The following is a 22,500-nucleotide window of genomic DNA, read 5'->3' on the forward strand; positions in this document are numbered from 1 at the left end:
ATCCGTACGGCTCTGTTCACTATTCCGTGGCTGGCTTCTCGGACGTAATTCTTGACCTTTGGACGGCCCTTTAATGAACTTGCGCACATAGCGGTTAAAATTTGTCACACGCAGTGGTTATTTTCAGACGGTGTTTCTACGCAAGAGCTGTAGACTGTAAACAATAGCACAGGCCAGCTGAGTTCATAGCTTTGTGGGGGGTGAAAGAAAAGCCTGTATGGACTATTGGTTAATAGCAGTTGATCAATGAATGACCTTGTTTCTACTATGATGAACACAGATGAATACACTGCTTAACATCCAAATTATGCTGTGAGGTTTGAGTACATTCAAATTCTGGAATCAAAATATATTCTCACAATAGTTTTTTATCATTATTGCAATACGCTTTTGTGAGTGTATCATGAGTCTCGTCAATAAACTGAGCAGCTGCATGTGTCATAAAAAGGACCAATTATAGGGAACCTGTAAAATCATCAGCCAGTGTATAGCAACTGCATAGTTACGAGTGACTGACTGAATGTTTCATTATGCTGTTATCTTACTTTTTAATTTATTTTTTCCATAGTATTTTTTAAATAATTTATTTTTGTGAACATTGTATTAAAAAAAATAATAAAAAATTCATTGTACTCAATGTAGTTTTTCATAGCATTTTGTGAATGTCATTCAAAATTGGAAATCATAGTAACTTTCTTTTTGTACCGGAACCTATCAGGGTGAAGTCTCTGAGCTAGTTGATCGATTTCTCTCGGTGATGGATGAAGGTGCTGTCGGAGAGGGAGATGAAACACATGACTGGTTAATAATATTTTCCTCAACCGCTGGTGTGTTGTGATGTAATCAAAGCTCTCATTTTGGAATCTGGTCATTTTACTAAAATATTATGGAAAAACATGAATTGTGGCTTAATGTTTTTGATTGCCAGAGCAAACGGGCACACATGATGAAAGGAAGATTATAAAGCTATAATCCTGTAAATTGAAATTTTTCATGCTTTAAACCTGTAAGATTAAGTTTTAGTAGTAGAACATACATCCTGTGTTTCTAGTCCATTGCTCTTTATAGAATTGTAGGGGTGTGTGTGTGTGTGTGTGTGTGTGTGTGTGTGTGTGTGTGTGATCAAGATGCATTCCATCAGCTCATGGAAAAGGCAGCTGTGACACACCAGGCACTGATCTAATGGTCTGTCTCTATGTATGGTAGCAGCAAATGAGAAAAGCCAAAGCAGGTCTATGTATAGCATGAGTTTGTGGGCTAAGACTGCTCCTAGTATGGAGCTCCGGTTTCCATTGGACTTAGCTTTAGTAGCATTAAATCTGCTGGACTAGTTTAGAATTATATGAATTAGGTTATATTAAACTCCCTTCCCTGTGGTATGATTTAAATACACACCTTTTTTCAGAAAATAATTTGTTATTATTAATAATAATCGTCATCAATAAGTAGTCCGGCAAGAAATGCAGTTCCTTTAGAGTACGGTATCATTGCTAAGCAACCATGGACCGCTAAATGAGCAGAAGAATGTTCGGTTTGGCCATCGCTGTGTATTGTATATTGCTGTATATTTTTAATCATATAACAATGAACATATGATAACACAGCACTGTTTCACACAAAAAACTTCGCTTTATAAGTACTTTTTGGTCAAATTACCACTGCATATTTTATTTAGCCCTAATCCAACGGCGCCCTCTTCTTGTGCTGGGGCTGAATCTCAAACGGCTCCCTGCTCCCTACATAGTGCACTACGTAGGAATTGAAATACTGGATCCTCCAGCCCAACGGTGCAAAATATATAGCTAAAAAATAGCCAGTTGGGTCTCAGCCACATTCGTCCTCAATAAATGATGCACTATTTGGCTGTAGAGGCTAAAGTTTTAAAACTTTCATAGCTAGCACACTATTTAGGGAATACGGAGCCGTTTGGGATTCAGCCCGGGTTTGACGGTACTCCTGACTGAAACACGAACGTTTGAAGCGTGTAATCCATTCAAGTGATATTTTTTTACTTTTATCCTGCTGTTTTACAGTTCATCATACCGTAAGTGCTTTAATTCAAACCTGTGATATTAATGATGGAGTTGTTTAGGCTGTTGGCTAACCTTTAGCCTGTTAGCTAGCTGACCAGCCTAGTTCTAGTAAATAACATAAGTTGCCTGCATCTCAGTTGTTGTGAAGCGGTCATGGATGTGGGTATGTATATGACGGCTTTGAACGCGGCTCAACCAATCAGATTTTAGGACCAGAACTGTTGTTGTGTTTTATAATACACCTAAATAAATTGCAGTGAGACGAAGGGGTTTATTAGAGATACAGTTTTAAATTTTGATGCCCCATGTTGAACTTTTGGAAATCTTGCTATTAATTTTACTAAACTCCTCCAGGAAAGATTTACTTGCCATTTTCTAACTACAGGGAAATAAAGTTAGAAAAAGAACTGGCCAAAGACCAGGAGTACTCCCAGGACCATATACTTTCAATACAGTTGTACCCAGGTGAGGGGGTCCAGTCGTGTCTTTGCACACTAACGAGTGTCCTGCAGGCCTGCTATTGAACAGCATGTTCTTCTAGGCTCGGCTCTACCATGTGTGTTTGTGCACATGTGCATTTGCACATTGCTAATAACAAATTAAAGCTGGTAGCTGCAGATAATAGCCATTATTCTTGCTAGTCTACATAATTAAATGCCTCAGGCATTCTCACAGTTTAAATTATATAGTTATGGTTGTAAGGTATTCATGAATTTTTATGAGGGCTGAGAGGTTAACTAAGCCTTATAGGGTCCATATCTTAAGCCAAATTGCTGTAGGCTGATAGGCAGATGTATGTAAATACAGTTGTTTCCGTGACATCACATGAACAATTGTTTCAAAATGAGCTGTTCCTGTACTTTCTGTATATATTCTGTATATGTCCACAGGAGTGAACTGTACATTTTGAAACTAACAGTGTTCACTTTAGGGATGTGCAATGACGTTTGAAATATCAGTGATATATCTGATGTACCCGATTCCAGTATTGTTGTGGGCACCTACTTTTCATAGCCAAAAATGTAATACTTTCAATTTAGAGGCCCTGCGTGATCTTTCCCAGTCTCATCATCATGACGTGTGCAGCTGACCTTTTGAAAATGTCCATATGTCCTCAAAACAAGAAAAGGCAAAATGTAGGAGGAAAATGTTGCAGTAAGGCTTTGTTGTGCAGTGTAGAGAGACTTTCAGATCAGCTACATTCAGTGTACATCACTCACCCAGTCAGAGCAGGCTGTGGACAGCGATGATGTGTTCAAGGTTAAGCCTCACCTTTAGGTCACTTGCACTTTCTTTGTTCGTGCACATGCTCTTGCAGAGACTCAAGCCACTTTGAAAGTTTCCTTTTGCTGCCACGTTATATGATAGTCATAAATTACGGAGTGACAACCATCTGAGCTGGTATTGTTTGGCACTTATCTAATCACTGCAGGAGAAGTGTGTTGAGGATGCTTTGGGATGCTGTGTCCGTTTGCTTATCTCTCTGTGGCATGGCAGTCCATTTCCTGAGTGGCCCTCTCTTCCTTAGTCATAGGGGCGCAATTTGATTTGGCCCAGATCAATCCTAGCCTGTGTGCTGAATGTGATTTGGTGTGGTTAGTATTGGGCTGAGATTGGATTATGCTGGGTGGCTGTGACTGCGCTGTGTATTGTCACAGACAGTGAATGATTTAAGGACGGTCCTCGAGACAGATGCACTCATATACATTTACGTGTTCTGGGCTGTTGCTATTAATCAGATTAGTAGCGATTAGTACTGATTCTATTAGTAATCAAGTAAATTATTTTGATGACTAATTGGGTTGTTGAATTTTTAAAAAAGACAATAAAAAGTCTTAACTGAACAGTAACAAAGCATTTACCTTCACATAGAAGGTCATTTTATCCACTGTTTTTTGGTTTTGTTTTCTTTTGTTTTTTAAATCGTTTAATTGAGTCATTTTGACAGCCCTTACATATTCTTATTGAAGCAGACCAGTCTCTCTTCCTCTCTCTCTTTTTGTCTTCCCTCCCACAGATGATAACATTGCTTTCGGCTTGTGCCAACATGCATTTCCCTGACCCTAGCAGGCTAACCTCCAAGCAATAAATAGGGTCACCAGTAGCCTCATGGTAGGAGAGGTGAGTCAGCAGCCTGAAGGTTGCAGGTTCAAATGCCAGGTCGGACTGTTTATTCCCAGAAAAGGCATAGTCAGACAGAAAAATGACACATTTTCTCTTGTACGTTTAATTAAGTGCATAACGAAAGAACAGACAGGGTTTATAACATTAACCTCTAAATCTCAAATCTTACAATGATGGGATTTGATTTAGTTTTTTAGAAAAACAGTCCCATACTTCATGAAATTTTACTAGCTTTATATAATTATACTAACACAAACCAAACGAATTATAATCAGGCACTCTGTACTCTGTGCTATTGGCTGACAGTTAGTGCACTCTGAGTATGGAGGCTGTGAAATGCCTGATGTCTCCCTTGCACTTGGCTGGGGTGGGGCCTGAAGATTGCCCGGGGAATTCAAAGCATTCAGCAGGTATTTTTGGGGCTGACTGCGGCCCTGCTTCAGCACTCTGTGGAAGCGGGAGTAGTTGTGCTGGGGTGAGTGGAGGATGCTGGGAGGGAGGAGGTTCTCTAGCTCTCTCTCTCTTTCTCTCGTTCTCTCTCTCTCTCTCTCTCTCTCTCTCTCTCTCTCTCTCTCTCTCTCGCTTGCTCTCGTTATTTTCAGTCCATTGTGTCTACTTCCTGTGGGTCAGGGGTTATTGGAGCAGGGAGTTGCAACTTGGCTAAAGAGAGAGAGAGTGAGGGAGAGAACTTCCATAGACTTAGGACGACAGCAGTCCGTCGCCACAGTTTTCTCCGCTGATCTACAGCAGCAGTCACTCTGAACAGGTAAATTCCTGCCTGGACGTTACAGTAGCATTGTTTTGCGCATCCGCTCAAGGTTTCTTTGTGTGAGGCGTTTTGTCTGCCAGTCTGCCAGACGTTATCCTGTTTTGGAACGGGGGAATTTCGCTGGCGAGCGATGTTTACTAGGTATCTCTTCTATGGAGCTCGTGTGTGTGTGTGTGTGCTGGCAGACTGTTCAGTTGGCTTTGTGGGCCTGGAATGTGAAGTAGTGAGAGAGTGGAATAGATTAGGATTGTTTTTAACCTCTTTCTTATGTAACATAAAATGTTCCTGAGAGCGGCCATATTGGAGCCATGTTTATGGACAGAGGAAACCTCTTCCTGAATTGGTCAATACGACTCAGGCTAAATTACATTACCCAGAGTTACCATGCTCCACTGCAGCACTTCAGTGTCTGGGCCTGTTTGGCTACTCTCACGCTCTGCTCCTCAATTGGGTGACTGAGGTAAGCAAACAGGGTTTTATTGCTATTTTTGAATGATTTCTGTTGAGCTTTGAAGAACTTAAGTAATACTATAGGAATTTAGAAAATTTGGCAGAAAAAAAAATACTACAGAAAAAGAGAAAAAGATTCAGCATTTTAGCTTAAAAGTTAACACAAACAATATTACTGCTAGACGTTTAATGAACTCAAAAGTTTTAGGGCAGCCAGGTTGCACACTTTAAGTTATAACTTAAACCTTTTTTATAATGAATCTTGCAGTAAAATGGAAACAGTACTAGGCCTATATTTTATTTTAAGGTGCTGCGCAGCTGTTATAAATTACAAAAACACAGTACTACAGGAATTCATAGTTGAAAGGATTACACTGTTACAGAAGCTTTATACGTGACTATAGACAGTCTTTATTTCTTGCTGCATCATTGCAGTTCTCAGGGTCATGCCTCTTTGTATTACAAACTCTTTTAACTCTCTACTTAATAGGTGGCCATTTATTTGGATTTAACACGTTTGCATGAATAATATTTGTAACTGTTTTGGGGGAAAAAAATAGAATTTGTTTTTTAAAATTCTGTATTTTGCTTGTTTTGTCTTGTATGTGTAGAAAAGAAAGTCATGTAGATTGTGCTGCTTTTAACAGTGTGCAAAGCTGGGTTGAGTCTTCATTGATCTGCTGATGTACATCATATCGCTCAGCCCTAGTCCTATCTAAGAATCTATGCACATGCTTTTCAGCAGCAAGTGTTGTTCTGTTTTAGACAAGGCGCTAAATGAGGCTGAGTAGACTCTGCTGTGTGGAGGAAGCAGCTCCTTCACACACAAAAACCGGTCTAAAGTTAGATGTGTCCAGCCGTGTAACACACAAGTGTGACAATGGATGCAAAACAGGAAGTCTTTTTCTCAGAGTGTGTGTTGGGAACAGATGACCAGGAAGATAAAAAATGCCAACAAAGTGGAAACTTCCAGCCGACCTACCACCACCCCCCACTCCCTCACCCCCCAGCTAAACCCTGCGAGTGTGCATGCGTGTGTCTGTGTGTATGTGAAAAAGACCCCTTTTTCCTGTATCTGAGGTGCATCAGTGAACACTGCTTTGGGAAATGCAGGAAATGAACTCCACTCTCTTACTGCATTTTCCTGCGTGTGTGTGTGTATGTGTGTGTGTTTGCGTGCTCACTAGAGCTTTTGTCTGGACTGTTGGTCCAATACTCTTATTGTCCCAAACCAGTTTTATTTTTTCCTTCTACAGCTTTTCAGTGCTGTTTTGGAATTGTTACACCCTTAACCCATCTAGTTTTAAGGCGAAACCATGTCCGAATCTGACTACTGCCAACCAAAGACCCGTAAAACTTACTAATGATGGCGTCAGTGATGGAATAGCCTAAGAATGGACAGCATCACCTGTCCAAAATTCAATGTAAATTCTACTCTCAATTTCATTAATCAGTGCCTTCACACAACATCCTAAAGGTTTAGTCTCAATGAACTTAAGGCTACATAATGCATTGTTCACTCCGGTTTTGTAGACACTTCTACCACAAGCTTGAAAGATTAAACATTAATATATAATAAGATAGAATAATGTAGAGATGAAAAAAGTAGTCTAAATGCAGTTCAGAATCTGTTGAGGGTAGGAGCCGATCTGTGAAAACATGAACATAAAGCCTAACAGATTTAAAGCTGTGTGTGTGTGTGTGTGTGTGTGTGTGCGCGCATGTGTGTTTGCTTATTGTAGGCCAGTTGCTCATCTGTGTTCCTTTTGACATGCTTGATGGGACACTGTGTTAATGTTTAAACGCAAGTCTCTCTCTTTCTGGTGTTTTCTCGTGCTCGCTGGCTGCCTGGTTAATACCTCACTGGGACTTGTTTGAAGCTCGTCTTATGCTGGAGCTCAGAGCAGTTACTGGCTCTGTGCTGGTGTCCTGCTGAAGGAGAAGAAAAAGAAACTAACCCTGGCTGAGAGACTGAAAATAAAACCCACGCTGTTCCCCCGGGACTGCTCTTCTGTTCGGGGCTATTGATCCTCTTGCAGTCTCTCTCTCTCTCTCTCTCTCTCTCTCTCTCTCTCTCTCTCTCTCTCTCTCTCTCTCTCTCTCTCTCTCTCTCTCTCTGTGTATCTGTCTTTCTCTCTCTCACGCTCTCTCTCTCGGCCTCGCTCTGTGTTTCATGGTCACTCACGGACGTTGATTTGGACCACGAGTCAAACAAGCTGCAAGCAAAGAAACTGCAAAAAAATGCATTCATGGTGGATTTAGGGGATCTGTGGATGTTTTAAGGGAATTCCTAATCCTGGCTAGAACCAAAGTAACCCCAGTCTTCAGTCATCTTTGAGTGGATTTGGATTTCATTTTCGTAAACATTGGCGTTTTGGGGTAAACTGCTTTGCTCGATTGGAATTTTATAGCAAGCTGAAGCCGAATCCTATTGGGCCAATCAAGCGGCTTGCATTCATCTCTTCATGGGTCAGTAGACTCTGGCATTCAGTGATACAGATTCAGAGTATTACGCTCGGAACTCACTACTGGCTTCCAGTCTTGCACTTGTGGGAATTATGACTTCAGTCTAAGGTGAGAAGAAAGTTCTCTGGCTGGTTGTTGCTGAGTCATACGTAGTGGAATTTGTTAGAGCCTGTGAAGCTGGAGAGTTGTGCCACTTCAGCATGTGAGTATGTATGCCACAGCTATGTAAACTCTGATCATTCTCCACAAGAGTAGTGGTTACTCAGCTATACTACTGCTAAAACCCTCCGCTGTCTCTGCATCCGTGGTCTGGCTTCTGCTGATCTAGGGCTTTTCCTTTCTGGTGCTTCGGCCAGTGATGTTGTCTAAACTGTGGGTTATTTATACAGCTGGAGCTCTTAAGGCTGTAGATGCTATTCCCCCATGTCAAACAACAGATGTTCATCACCGCAACCACTCCTCTACTGTCTCCCTGGGCTTCCTCTGACCGATTGCTAGAGGTTGGTTCTGTAGTTTAGTGCCTGTTAAATGGTTGTTTACCATGACTTGATGTGACCTTAACCTCTAGATCAAATTCATGATCTTTAACCTCTTGCCTTGAAGCTGAGGCTGATGAACGTTCTGTTCAGAAAGATTTGTTTGCAGACTTCTATTGGCTAGGCTAGAGGATTGGCCCTCTGGCCAAGCTGCTGAGGGCTCAGCCTCTTCTAATGAATAAAGGAATTGAATCTGGGTGTTCTTACAGGGCTGGACAGCACAGCTGCTTGAGCTGCTCCCAAGGTTATCCTGACCAAGGTCAGGTTAGACACATAGCCCATCCCTTCTCACACACACTGTCACTTTCTCTGCTTCTGCCTCTCTTGTGTAGTACATCTTAATAGGTGGGAGGTTTTCCAGTTTTCTTTAAGAACCTGGGAAAACCACCTCCAAACTTGCTAGCATGTGGCGCAGTGGGGAGTATTTGGAATTTCGCTTTGTGAAGGAGTGGACTCTCTGCCTTGTCCAGAACTTTATTCTCAGTTCTAGTGTGTTCCTTACCTATACTCAACACACACTGGACATGGACAGCAGAAAAAAATGAACTCTAAAACTGGGGAAACGTATATACACATACTTATTCTATTTGATCTAACTTACCTGTAGATCCTGATATTTATACAATTACATTTTTAAAATATTTTATTTTGGTCTTGACTGAGTTTCTAGCTCTGCCAGAGTTTAGACAATTTCACCCCAGCAGCATATTCCAGCGTTTTTTCTGGCTTGGTTGAAGCATAGGGCCACAAGACTCCACTGCTGAGTGATGCAGCTCACCGACGGAGGTGCACCGCAGGCAGGACTAGCAAACACACAGGCCCGGCTAGCGGGCTGCTTTGCTAGAGACTAAATCAAGGCTAAATGCTATCATTACCCCAACAGAAGCGGTGGTTGTCTTCCGCTCTCTCAATAATAATCTGAACTTACTAACAAAGTGGCAGACAAGTCATTACTGAAAGAAGCCTGTCTCACCCATTCATGAGCCATGGGCATTTATACTGCTGCTTGTCATCCCACATCGCTGACACTTTGTGAAGTTCTGTCTCCTGGAGCGCATGCCTATGTCAGAAATCACTTTGTGGTGTTGGTTATAGGTATCTGTATCTTTGTCGCCGATGTTTAAATTCTAGTGCCTGTGCCAATACCGATACGGTATCAGTATCAGTGCAACCCTACAACATACCATAATCCTAATAATCTGTGTAATACTGACTTAGTCATGTTATGTAAAGTATTGTCTGATACCAATATCCATCTCTGTTAAGAAATTCTTGTTGATTTTTAGCTCAGTCTGTTCCATGTAGATGGGGGGGGGGAGTGGGAATGGCCAAAGAAGCACCGCATCTGAGCTCCAGTGCAAAGACATGGAAAGTGGAAAGTGAAGATGTTTGTCAGGCCAGTATGAGTCCATATTCATCGAGGCACTCCTCTAGCTACTCATGTGTGACCTAGCACACCGCTGCTTGGCAACATCGGGATCACGCACACAACACAGCTTTCTTCCACATTGTGTGTGTGTGTGTGTTTGGAATTACATTAGGACAGATATAGTATTCAGTCCAGAAGATGTTCTTTTATTTACATTTGAGACCACCTCTTTTCATTACTACTATTTACACCCATGAATTATGATGGCTATATTATAGCTCATAGAAATGGTATGTACAAGCCTTGTTGCTGAGTACCTGAAGAAGAGAGTTGATTAGAGATTCTTTTTCAGATCCCCCCCCTTTCACACCATATGAGATCCTTGGTGTTCTCCTCCTGTTCCAAGGATTTATAGAAATTAAGCAGAACATCACTGTGCATGTTTTAAAATGTTCAACTGTGCATTTTATTGTAGTGACCATTGTGGAGTTCGAAAGGTACTGAAAATGGAGGAGTTTGTAGGTAATAAAATAGGGCATGAAACAAATCTTCGTACAGGATGGCTGCTGCTCCGGGGCAAGCCTTGATATTACCAAGAAAGTAGGTAAAGGAAAGTGTTTGAATTCTTTATGCAGGCAAAGTTCTTTCCACATTCTAAGGCTTTTTTTTTAAATGTGTTCAGCATTTTACTGTCTGCATAGAAAAACACTATTGTTTGGCATAGTTGAATATTGTATATAAAAGCCTACAGTTGTGCTCAGTTCAGTACTGTCGTTAGTGATTGTAGTGATGCAGTAATTTTGAATTATTTTTGAGTAATTTTTGAATTATTAGTTCAGTTTTAGTGATTGCAGCCTCTGATGTAGTGTCACACTCGCCTACTAGTTTCAGTAACAGTTGCTGTGGATTCAAGAAGGAAACTCCTTCATGCAGCCATGCACACAGCAGTTTCATTTAATGAAGGTACAGCCTGGCTTATGTAATGTCAGTGTAGAACGAGGCTGCCAGAAATCACCATGTTACGAATACCTTAGATCGCTTATTTATAATTCAGATGCTTTTGGGAAACTGGTCCCGGTCAGTGCTGGTAAGAGGAAATCTGGAGAGGAAAATGTTCTAAGAATGTTTTGCTGGAATGAAGAGCTATCATACACACTACCTCCCTTCTCCCAAACCCCACCACCACCACCAGTCTTGGGATTTAGAGCGCTGAGATGAAAATACTTCAGATTGTTGTGGTTGCGATAAGTCATGGGGTTTGTTTTTCTGGAATGATAACAAAACTCCAGATGCTTTGCATGTAAGTGAAATAAAGGACTTGTTTTGTGTTCACAGTACAACACTCCAGGAAACAAACTTCCTGGAAGTGTGTGTCTGCATGTGTGCGTGTGCGTGCGCGTGCATACATGTGTGTGCGTGTGTTTGCTTGCACATACGTATGTACATGTGAGTGTCCATGGTCACACACAGGTGTTTTGTGCCTTTATTTCATGCCATTGTTATGATGTGTGTTTGTGTGTCTGCACTGAGTGCACTTGGGTGTTATTGTTCTTTGTGTGTTTATTTTAAAAGGCCTTTTGTAAAGACATAATGTCCCCTGAGTGATAGGAAAACATGACCTGTTTTTGTAAAAGTGAGGACATTTGACTGAACCTCACAAGAACAGCTGCTCTTTTTTCCACAAATGCAGCTTTTTTGCTTTTTTTTGTTTCTGAGGATAAGGTCAGGGTTAGGTTAGTGTTAGTCAGTATTACGTGAGTCAGTAGTATTACCAACGTGTATGTGTGCCCCCTTCCTCCCCCCCAAGTTTACTGGTCCTGGCGGTGAAGCTGCTTCTGGGAGGACCTGATTACTACACACAGGAAGAAAAAGGAGGGAGAGGCTTCACCTCAGTTCTATGTAACAACACTGCAGCCTTTGATAAAGCTTCTCTCACCCTCAGTGCAGCAGACATCACTCTTAACTCTGGCTTAACTTCTGCTGGATGCTGAAAGGTACGCTAAACCCTAACCACCTCTTTCCACCTTTTAAAATCTTCTCTAGACTTTGGAGATCGTGTGCAGGTTATCTAAGGATCAGGCGGTTATTCTTCACCTAAACAACAGATTGACTGATTTAGTGTTGTTCTTTTCTCTCATCTTTCTTAAGCAGTGGTTTATGAATGTGTGAAATTCTTGCATGGCTGCCAAGCATGGTGATTAGGCTGGGTCAGGTGTATTTTCTTTCTTTTTTATTTCCCCCGGTTGAGGAACAGATCTAATTTAATGACATGTAATGAGTAAGATAAAAACATTGTATATATTTGAGTGTGTATGCTGGAATGTGAAGTAGTGGCACTGTTTGTGTTCTAAATGCAAATTTCCCTCATGGACCTTAAAGCATATCTAATCTAATCTTAAAAATGCTGGCACATCATCTCTTTTTGTCTTAATATTTCTGCATTTCTTTTTTACATAGAATGTTAATGCTTTTTTTTTGTTTTTGTTTTTTGTCTGTTGGTCACTGAGTGAATTTGTGGTCTGGGGCAGAGATAAGTGTTGACTGAAGATTGTGGCTTATGAGTATTAAGCGTTTTAGAGAAGGAGAGTTATCATAACTGAGACAGAACTCTATGGGCGACACTAATTCCCTACTTTTACACATTTACATATTAGATTTGAGTATTACAGGCTCTTAAGAGGTGTCCTAAGTAGGGAATGTTTGCCACACCAGAAAAGGACTTTTGGGGACGGTAGGCGTTAGAAATTTTGGACTTTAACTGTGGTTACATGATAATATTTTTTCATTCTCATGATATATTTTAGTATGGCGATGATTATGAAATCAATTTCAGTTGATTTTCAGGGAACTGTTTACATGCTCTTGGAGCTGCCAAGTGGCAGTTGTTAGTGTCTAAAATAATAATCCCAATATAGCCTATAGGTCGAACATACTTCCCCAAATAGGTATTCATATGGAATTCTCTTCATAGTTTTGAAATATGGAACACATCATAAACGTGGAGACTATTACTAATAGTATCATTACTATTAACAGTGTGCACCAGTAATAATAATACACTATACAAGTAATCATTGCTGCTGACGACTATGAGTTTTATCTTTCCGCTCCACTGCTTACTGTTTAGTCTGCATTGTCCTGGACTCATGGTCATATAGTGTTTTGTGTAATGTTTTGTGCAGTTTGTGTGTGTTTATTAGATGTATTTTCAGTCTGTACTGTTGTCCTACTGTTCTGTGTTAAAGATAGCACCATGTCCCAGAGGAACTATATTTTGTTCCCCACACATTGCTAGAGAGAGAGAGAGAGAGAGAGAGCGTTGTCTTTGACGTTGACTTGGACTTTGAATTCCAGCTTCAGAGATCCCTTGTGCCTTTCACCTGTAAGATGATACATAAATGAAGGGCTACATTGGCGCTTGTGACTTATTTGAATGAACTTATTTGAAATATATAGTTCCTCGGCAAAATATCAGTTCCTTGGCAAAAAAAGAAAATAAGTGAACATACCTGAGCTTTCCCAGAGCAGAATTTCAAATAAATGGATAGCAGATAAGCAGATGTTGGTTAGAAACATGTAGAGCCTTTCAGCAGTTTTCACTTCTGCAACGCTCAGACCATGTGTGACATTCAGCAAGTTGAGCAATACAGCTTAACAGCCAGTAAACCTGTGGTTCCAGATGCTTTGTGGGATTTTTTTTCCAGATTCTGTCGAAATTTCTTTGAGTGGGTTAATGTTGCAACTGACCATAAGAAATGTTTTTTTTCTTTACATATCTGGGGAAAAAAACACAAACATATTTCTGTGAAATGCTTAGGGATGTTTTAGATTAAAGATTATTTATTGTGGGCTCAGTTTAATATGGCTCTTGGGTCGGTTGTTGCCATAGTAAAGTTGTGCTTGTACTTTCTATTTCTAACAGGTCAAAAATGAACCAACTTTTTCACATCAAGATTTATCCAACCTAACGCAAACGTTCTGGGAACAGAAAGCAGAAGTGACAGTTCTCTCCTGTTCTCTCTCTGTCTCTTTCTGTCTCTCTCTCTCTCTGTCTCTTTTTCTGTCTGTGTGAAATGTGTAAAGAAATACCTGGCAGTATGTCCTCGTCTCTTTGCCAGTGCCGTATGTGCTCTCTTTATATGAAGTGCCTGTTTGGCCATTCACTGCTCAAGGCCAGTGGTTGATTTGCGAAAGCAAGGTTTTCGAGGCTAAAACACAAGGGCGAGAGATAAATAACTGAGGACTGATGCAGACAGAGCGATCGTCCTCTACGTTACAAAAGACGACACTGCTGACGTTCTTCCTTTATGACCTCCAGGAGCCACCACCGTTGCTGCATCAGTGTCTTCGGACGTGCAAACGCAGATGCAAAAATAGACACAGATATAAGAATCTTAGTCATTTTTTAACTTGCAGATAACAAAGACTGATTTATCCAGGCTGTGGAAGGGACACAGAGGAGCTTTTGTGGCCCCTCCTCATCCATTCCCCATTCTCCATGCACCTCGTCAGCCCGGCTGCGGTGGCCAAAAACTCTGACGCTGTGGAGCAAGATTCTTTTAAGAGCATCATTGTTCCTCCTCCAGCTCGGGGCTTTCTGGGCTGCTGGCTGGCGTGGGGTGAATTTTGTGGTAGTGGCGTGGAGTGGACTTCAGCCTTTAGTCTAATGGATCAGAAGAATATAAAGATATAAAGGTCTATAATCTTAATGTAAAAGATTTTTCTGTGATGTCAATGCTGCTAAATTAGTGCTGACACAAGGATAGTCTTATTCCGTTCTTGGCTACACGGAGGTTGGATTGCACGGAACACCTAGACTCCATTAAAAGTTGTTGATGTGGCAATTATTTTGCACATCTGCATCCTTAAGATTGCATTTTAATGGCATTAACAGGTACTATAGCTGAACTGATCTCTCACCTGCAGCCTGGGAAACCACACTCAGTAGCACTTAAAGGAAAAGTGAAACAGAGAGAGAGTTAGTGACACAGCAAACAGTTTTTTCCTGATTATCACTTAGCCTTTGTGTGCTCACACGCGATATTAAAAATCCATTTAGTGCGTAATGCGCTGTGTTTTCATGTGGACTTGTCAGTCTTATGTGGTTAATTTAGTTTTTTTGCCTTGAGCAAAGAAGCTGATGTAAGCTGTTAAGTGCCAGAGCAGTGTGACAGTCGAGAATGGAGAAGTAAGACAGTTTGAATGTCTTTTACCTTGTGTAGAGAAAGATGCAGCTCCGAAATGGATTGAATGCAGAACTGAAGCTGTAGTGAAACAAGGTGGTTTGCCACGGTCCAGAGTTGAGAAGAACTTGAGGAGTGAAGGTTGTTTACAAATCTGTGTGTGTGGTAGATGAGAAAGTTTCAGGGGTTTTTCAGGTGTTTTCTAGGTGGAAACCTAACCACTTAGTTCTCCTTTCTGCGCTCTCTGATTTGGATGACAGCACACGTAATCTTACTCTCTATCTGTACTGGTGAGCTGTATATCTGTGTTCATGTCATACTGCTTTACTGATTATTATTTCCAGCAGTAAAGGAAAATTACTAAAACTCAGTGCTGTTCACTTAAGGTTGTTGTGAAAGAACAGTTCAAAATACATAAAAACTAACTAGTAAGGCTGCGTTCACATTACCTGGTTGAAGTGGCACAAATCCGATTTTTTGCCCTAATGTGACTCAGATCTGATGTTTTCAGGGCTGTGTGGACACGCAAATCTGATCTTTTCAAATCCAACCTGAGCCAATTTCATATGTGGTCCTAGATCGGATACGTATCCGATTCATGGCCATGCAACCTTATTGTGAATGGGATGCAGGTTTGTTCCCATTAATGACAGATTTGAATCGGTTACCTAAACGAGTGTGAAACATTGTGTCAGAGAGATCAGATTTGAGCAAAAAATCTGATTTGAGCAGCGTGAATGTAGCCTAAGTTTCCTTTCTGTAAATGCCGTTTCTGTCTGAGTAATATTTGCAAAACTGTGCAAGTGTTCCTGTAGTATTTTTGTAGAGAATCAGATCAGAAAAATCAGCCCAATCAAAGCAAGCAATGTCAGGTTTATAAAAAATTATTTTAGCACAGTACCATTCCATATAAAGCATGGGGTCATTATCTTTATTATTGCAAGCTTAGATAATAGGAGTGGGAATCTCTAGGCACCTCACGATTCGATTCGATTACAATTCAGAGGGCTGCGATGCGGTTATAAAATGATTATCGATGCATCTCGATGCATCTTTTTTTTCTATATAGCATTTATATTTTCTCACTGTGTGAGCTCAACTTTCGAGTTCAAGTTTCAAGTTTGTCACTTGCACAACGTCAGGACATTTATGCATTGAAATGCTTGTGGTGAGACTCAGCTAATCACTGTACAGAAAGTAAATAAGTAAAAATAAAAACACAAGAAAAAACAAAATATATTCAAGTATATTAAATATACACAGAATATACACAGAATATAGAGACAATATACATACAAGTGACTAAGTAACTCAGTGTTATTGTTATTTAAAGTGACTTGGTACTTTTAAAGCAAAGTATTTGTAATGATTCATAATAACAAATTTACTTCCAATATCTTTTTTAATAAATCAAATAGAAGTGATGTGGTAAGTGAACTAGAAGGCTCTCATTCACTGCTCTTGTTTGGAGCACGAAAAGCTGCTGCCACTCATCTGCGATAAAATGCGCAGTTACGGTGAAATAAGATCCTGTGGCAGTGATGGTTTGATTTATGTTAAAGGACAAAATGGCTCTTCTTATCATTTGTGTTGTGACTCCTGATCTAATCTGGCTTTTAATGCAGAGGGTGCTGGTCGGATTTCTCACTCATCCAGTAGTGTTTTTGTTATGTGCCGTCACAGACTGTCCGGGCGCTGCACTTCCAAGTTCCGCCTTTTGTGTTCCATCAACATTACGTTATAAATTAAATATTTAGAAAATCGATTTTTGACATTTGTGAATCGACTCAGAATCGTTCACGTCCGCATCGTGATGCATCTAAGAATTGATTTTTTTCCCGCACCCCTATTAGATAGTATCCTATATCGTCCTATTTTTGAAAAGTATCATGATGTTGAGTCCTATTAGTGCCACCCAACACTGCTTATGTGTTTGTTCATTTAGCGCTGTTATGTGTGTGTTCAAATTCAGCTGTCCTGAATTGAGATCTCTTCCGCTCAGAATTTCTGCTCTCTGGTCACTGAGAGTGAAAGAGTGAATGGTTTCTTTAATGAGTTACTGATTCATCAAGTCATATTCTGCTTCTGCCTTTTAGGATTTTGTATTTTTTTATCCTTCAGCTTTGAGTGGTGCTAAGTGGGAGCTGTGTGGTCGATATTTTCTTTACATTAGTCAAGTCATTACTGCAGAGGCCAGTCCTGCTTATACGTACACTTAAGCTGACAGCACTCTTCACGTGCCAAAACACATCGTCATTAGCATGCTTAGTATACTGGAAATGGTGTATGACTTTCTATGACGCTCCTCTCCGCTATTGTCGCGAAACACTGGGTTTCTGAGTGGAGCTAACGCCATGACATCAAAGAGAGGACAAATAAACAAACAGTAGTGGTGACAGTGAAGGAAGCGCTGAGCTTTAGTGTACTGGGCAAAGAATTTGTTCATGCTGCTGCACTGCACACAAATGAGCAAAAGAAACCCTGTGTAGTGACACATGCAACCATGTGATGTGGACCAATCGTAGTTATGGTGAGGTTCTAGAGCAAACTATGCAATGTTTAGGAGTTGGTTTAGCAGCTGGCACACAGTCCCCCGTACAAACTCAAACCAGTGTTGTTTTGGCCAAAAAGACGCTGTTTTGCTTTGAAGCATCTTTTGATGGCTGCATTCTGATGGCTAAGTTCGCTGCTCCTGACGACTCTAAGCAGACAGAGTTAGGCTACATTTACACAGCAGGTAAAAGTGGCCCAAATCTAATTTTCTCACCAAGGCCGATTTTTTTTGTTTGGCTGTTCACATTGTCTTTTAAATGTGACCTGTATGCGACATTAGTCTGAACAGATCATGCTCCTAAACTGACCTGCATGCGCAAAAGAACAGTGCTTCACATGGCTCGTTCAGAGGTAAACAATCATGACGGCCAGCGAACGCCTCTCACTCCCGGAGCTTTCAGTTTCGTCTTCACCTGCATCGCAGGAGCAATTATAAAGTTCCAGTGGTGGACAGCTGGGCTCATCGCCCAGAATGTGTTCAAGTTCACCGTAAAAAGGGCACATTATTTGGCCACAGCCGCTTCTTTGGTTCGTGTCCTCGGATTCTTGTTCTTTGGCGCTGCAGTCTCGGTCTCCTCCGGCCGTGTTCGGCCATTTCGTTTGAAATCCCTTCAAACACGGAGCAGTAGCGAAAAGTCTCTTCTAATTTTTTGGTACAGAAACATCACCCTTAATGTTCATGAGTCACAGCAGCATGAAATTGTGACTGTTGAGTTGGATTGACGTAAAAGTCGTCTTAAACTTAAAATACTAGAACTCTTTTGGGTTCAGAAATGGTCCTCTTGATTTTTACAAATAATATTTGCAGATATGTATGTTCTTTTCTTTGCCATATTCACATAGCCAGCTTTGTTAAACTTGCATTACCTGCAGCTTTTTTAGTATCTGTCATTTTGAAGAGATGGCAGTGAGATCCATGTTTTTAAGTCAGTTATCTATAGAAATGTAGATTACTTCAAGTCTAGTGTCTTTATGTCTCTTTCAATAAAATAAGCCTCTGAGATTTACATCTGTGCTGTCTAGGAAATAAACAAAGTTGCTAGGCAGACTAGCGATCACGTCTGACTCATGATTTTCCTGGCTTTCTAGGAACTTGAGATGAAAAGCAGCCAATCGCAGTGTGAGTTTAGGGTCATGGTTACAGTACGTCAGTCTGTTTAGTGGCTTGCTCTTGTGTTTGTTTGACGTGAAGATTTCTTTTATGTTTGTAGTGTATTTATGAAGGTCTGACTTGTTAATGTGGTATTTTCCAGAAGAACTGAGGTGGTATAGAGGGGAAGAGAAAGAGGGAATGAGGATGAACGAGTAGCAGGTGTGACCCAACCCAGGACTTTGCCCCAGCATGTCGCACACAGCACACTCTTGCCACACAAAAGGCATCCTGCCACGCCCTCCTTGCACATGTGTGTCTGTGTGTGTGAGAAATAGAGAGTTGATGCTGAAATCCCAAATTTAATTTTTCATCATAATTTCATTTCTGACTGTGATCTTGTTACCAACATTTTGTAATGCATGCAGCTTTTTTATGGAGGGGTAGGGGTTCGATTTTAGCCGTTTGTGCACACTTAGGGGTATTATAGGGTCTTTTCCTGTCATTCCTTAATATACTGTATAGGACAACAAAATATATACGAATGGGCATCATATATATATATATATATATATATATATATATATAATGTGTGTGTATGTGTGTATATGTGTGTGTGTGTGTGTGTGTGTGTATGTGTGTATATATATATATATATATATATATGTATATGTATATATATATATATATATATATATATATATACACACACACACAAACGTACATATGCACATGGATTGGCATCAAAGCCAGCCTGAGTGTGCAAACATTGTCTACTGTTAACTGTACAGAACGACTGTTCAAATAATTAATGAATTTAAAGTGCAGGTTTGTGATCAGTCTATGGTGAATGTTGGGAAAAGTCTAGATTAGTCCAGGTGGTTGTGATTGTTGTCTTGTACACAGCACATGCATGTTTCGTTGCTTCCAGTTGGTTTAACTTATATATACAAGCAGTTCACAGGCTCTGTGTTGCTGAATTAAATTTCCCACTGAAAATTAGTTAAGACAACGTAATAAATATGTGGGTTATAATTAAAACTGCAGCTGTTGCGATTTGAAAATTACACTTTTTGCAATTTTGATAGAAAAAACAATCTTTCTGCAAAATCTACAACTGAAACAGTTTAGTTTGTGTTTAAATTTGTCACCTATCGTGGCACAAAAAACAATACATACTGTATTGTGAAAATGTCTATTGTTACATTTGTGATGCACACCTTCCTCACTTTCTTACCCGAGTGGTCTGTCCCTCAGCATGGTTGCTTCCTGTGCCAGTGCCTCATGCAGTTTGTGCTGTGCATTTGTGATGTAAATGGCTTGGTTATGCTTAATGAATCCCACTGAGGGTCTTCTTAAGTGAATGTTTGGTGCACGTGCTGGAGCTAGCTTAGCTCTTATTGTGTCACAGTCGAACAGCAGAGCAGAAAGGGTGGAGGATAAAGAGAGCACGCGAGAGAGAGATCGATGGAGGTGAAAGCGGGTATGATGTCATACAGGCTGGGGAAGATACATGAATGTATGTGTACTTGTTCATGCCAGGCTCGTTTTGCTATCAGGAACTCTGTTGTCATCCTGGTAGTTGTGGACTTGTATAATTGTTCTTTTAATTTTACTGTCTATGCAGGGATCACCTCTTTTCACTGATAATGATTTTGCTTTTTACAATTGCAGTGGTGATTGATGAATGGATGGATGCATGGATGGAAGGATTGAGACCATCCATCAAACCCATGAAATGAAAAGATACAATGACCCAGAACTGACTTGTAATTATGCTGCTAGATGATGCTGATAGTGTTAGTGCTGTCAAAGTTAGCAGTGACAAATTATTAATCTGACTAATTTAAGTGCATTTCGCCTGTCTGTACTGCAGGCTGAAGCCCACTGGCTTGTGCTCTGAATGTTGCTATTATAGAGTCTGTGATTGCAGCCCTCTCATTCAAATACGGCACCTTTGACAGACTATGGTTGAAACTTCTCTCAGCAAACTAATAAAAGCAGTAGCGACGTGAAAAGCCCCCCTTGAGAGCCTCCACTATTACAAGAATCCACAAACTCTGTGAAAGAGCGAGAGGCTACAATCAGGGAGGCTCTGTGTGTGTAAGAGTGTGTATATATGTATGTCACTCATTGGTTAGAACATGCAGGCACCGTTGCTCTCACTGGATGCCAATGATGAAAATAGGAAACTGTGTTTATACCATGGAAATCACATGATTTTCATGTTTATGTGAACCTGCATTCCTGCAATAATGTTATTGAATTATTGAAAATAATAAATATGTTCTGCTGAAACTTATTTTGACAAATGTGATGTATTGTGATTAACTACACAAAATAGTGTGATTAATCGTGGTTCATTATTTTATTTTAAATGCATTGGCCTCTGTTATTTTATCCAAAATTATTTACATTCGTTGGCTTAAGTGAATACCTTGACTCATTACAACACCCAGAGAAACTTATCTAGGTCATTTGAGGTCTTGGTCAGGTGGGTCACAGCACACAGTAAAATGTTGTGATTTGTCAGGGGGGCTCGTTTGCATATATCAGCTTTCAGGGGAATCAGTCTTGCAAAGGCCAGTACAGTGATACCAATTAACAAACAATATGTTGTGCAGCCCTTCTGTACAGTACACGTCTCTCTGGCCTAGTGTTGAGAGCACCTCACTGAGTGGAGGGAGACACACATGGGCATGTTAGTAATTTCTCCATTTCTGACAGATCTCACACTTACAAATGATTCAACTGTCAGTTCACTTACACACTCGCCAGCTCTGGTATCCTAGAGACCACGAATCTCAACCATGGGCCTCCTCTGTCCGCTGCCAGTACGTCCAGCGCTAAACCAATTTAGCTGTCATCTGTGCTGTGTTGAAGTACAACTTAATATCCTCAAATATACAGAATTTATACTCTACAGATGGTTAAGTGATTAACTTGGGGGACACCATCCAGTGGAAAATACTGTGGATGGCAGGTGTAACTGTTTAACTACATATAGATGGCGTGGACTTAATGGAGAGGAAATGTAGTAAACACACAAAAACAGAACTTGGTTTCTTTTTTTACCTTAGACTACCCTTCATTTATGTAGTTTCCTGTCAGAAATGGCCATTAAAATGGACTGGACTGATCACCCCAGAGTCCAGACCTCAACATCATTGAATGTGTTTGGGGTTCATTTGGATCGTGAGAAGCAGAGACTGCGACGAGCTTCTAAGACAAAATTCTGCAGATTTCTTTGAAGCAAGATTCCTAAAAAGAAGCTGTAATAAAGACAGAGGGCAGACAAACTAAACACTGACCATGTCGGTGTTACATTTCATTGAGTGAGTTTACATGCGCTCAATAATCTGATCATAATCAGATTTCTGCACTTATCTGATTATGGAAATGGTCATGTAAACAGCATACTCCGTTCTAGAAATCCGATTAAGAAATCCGATAAAGGGAGCTGGATTTTAGATCAATGGTTGGATTTCTCAGCACATGTAAACTCTTACTCTGATTTCTTTCGGATTTCTCGGTCTGCGCATGTGCGAAACAGACCAGAAATAAGCAAGCAGCATTGCTGCGAGATGGCAGCTGAACACTTTTGGCGTGACGATGAAACCAACTACGTACTTGATGAAATAAGGAATTTGTGTTTTCATTATTTTCTAGATCATGTATGATCATATTTTCAGGTAAAGTGGAACGTATTTTAAGCCGCGGCATGAACTTTTGAGTTTATGTTACGTTTACTTCACGTCTTCTTCTGTAAGTTTATTGGCTGGTTGCAAAGCAGAAATCGGATTACTGTCTGACTCATGCAGACCCAGAGTTTCATGATTACTGAAGTCCATGTAAGCGCACTCATTGTTGGAGTTTGTGTAATTTTCTGTTAAATATCTTTTCTACTTTTTTTCCTGAAGTAAAAAA

The 22,500-nt window shown here is 40.5% G+C and overlaps 1 protein-coding gene across 13 annotated transcripts in view; it reads left to right on the forward strand.

Moving 5' to 3' along the window:
* gab1 (GRB2-associated binding protein 1) overlaps window positions 1-22,500 on the forward strand; it is a 72,821-nt gene that overhangs the window by 22,411 nt on the left and 27,910 nt on the right. Inside the window, exon 2 of one of the 13 annotated variants that reach the window (XM_036575021.1) lies at window positions 11,555-11,741. The exons of 10 other annotated variants lie outside the window; for them this stretch is intronic. The gene's annotated coding sequence lies outside the window, so the exon portion shown is untranslated. Of the gene's footprint in view, window positions 1-4,816; window positions 4,924-9,716; window positions 11,742-22,500 lie in introns of those variants that run through there. 2 more of the 13 variants (XM_036575022.1, XM_036575020.1) reach the window with 2 other exon arrangements.

Source organism: Colossoma macropomum, unplaced genomic scaffold, assembly GCF_904425465.1.
Source record: "Colossoma macropomum unplaced genomic scaffold, Colossoma_macropomum, whole genome shotgun sequence".
Taxonomy (NCBI): domain Eukaryota; kingdom Metazoa; phylum Chordata; class Actinopteri; order Characiformes; family Serrasalmidae; genus Colossoma; species Colossoma macropomum.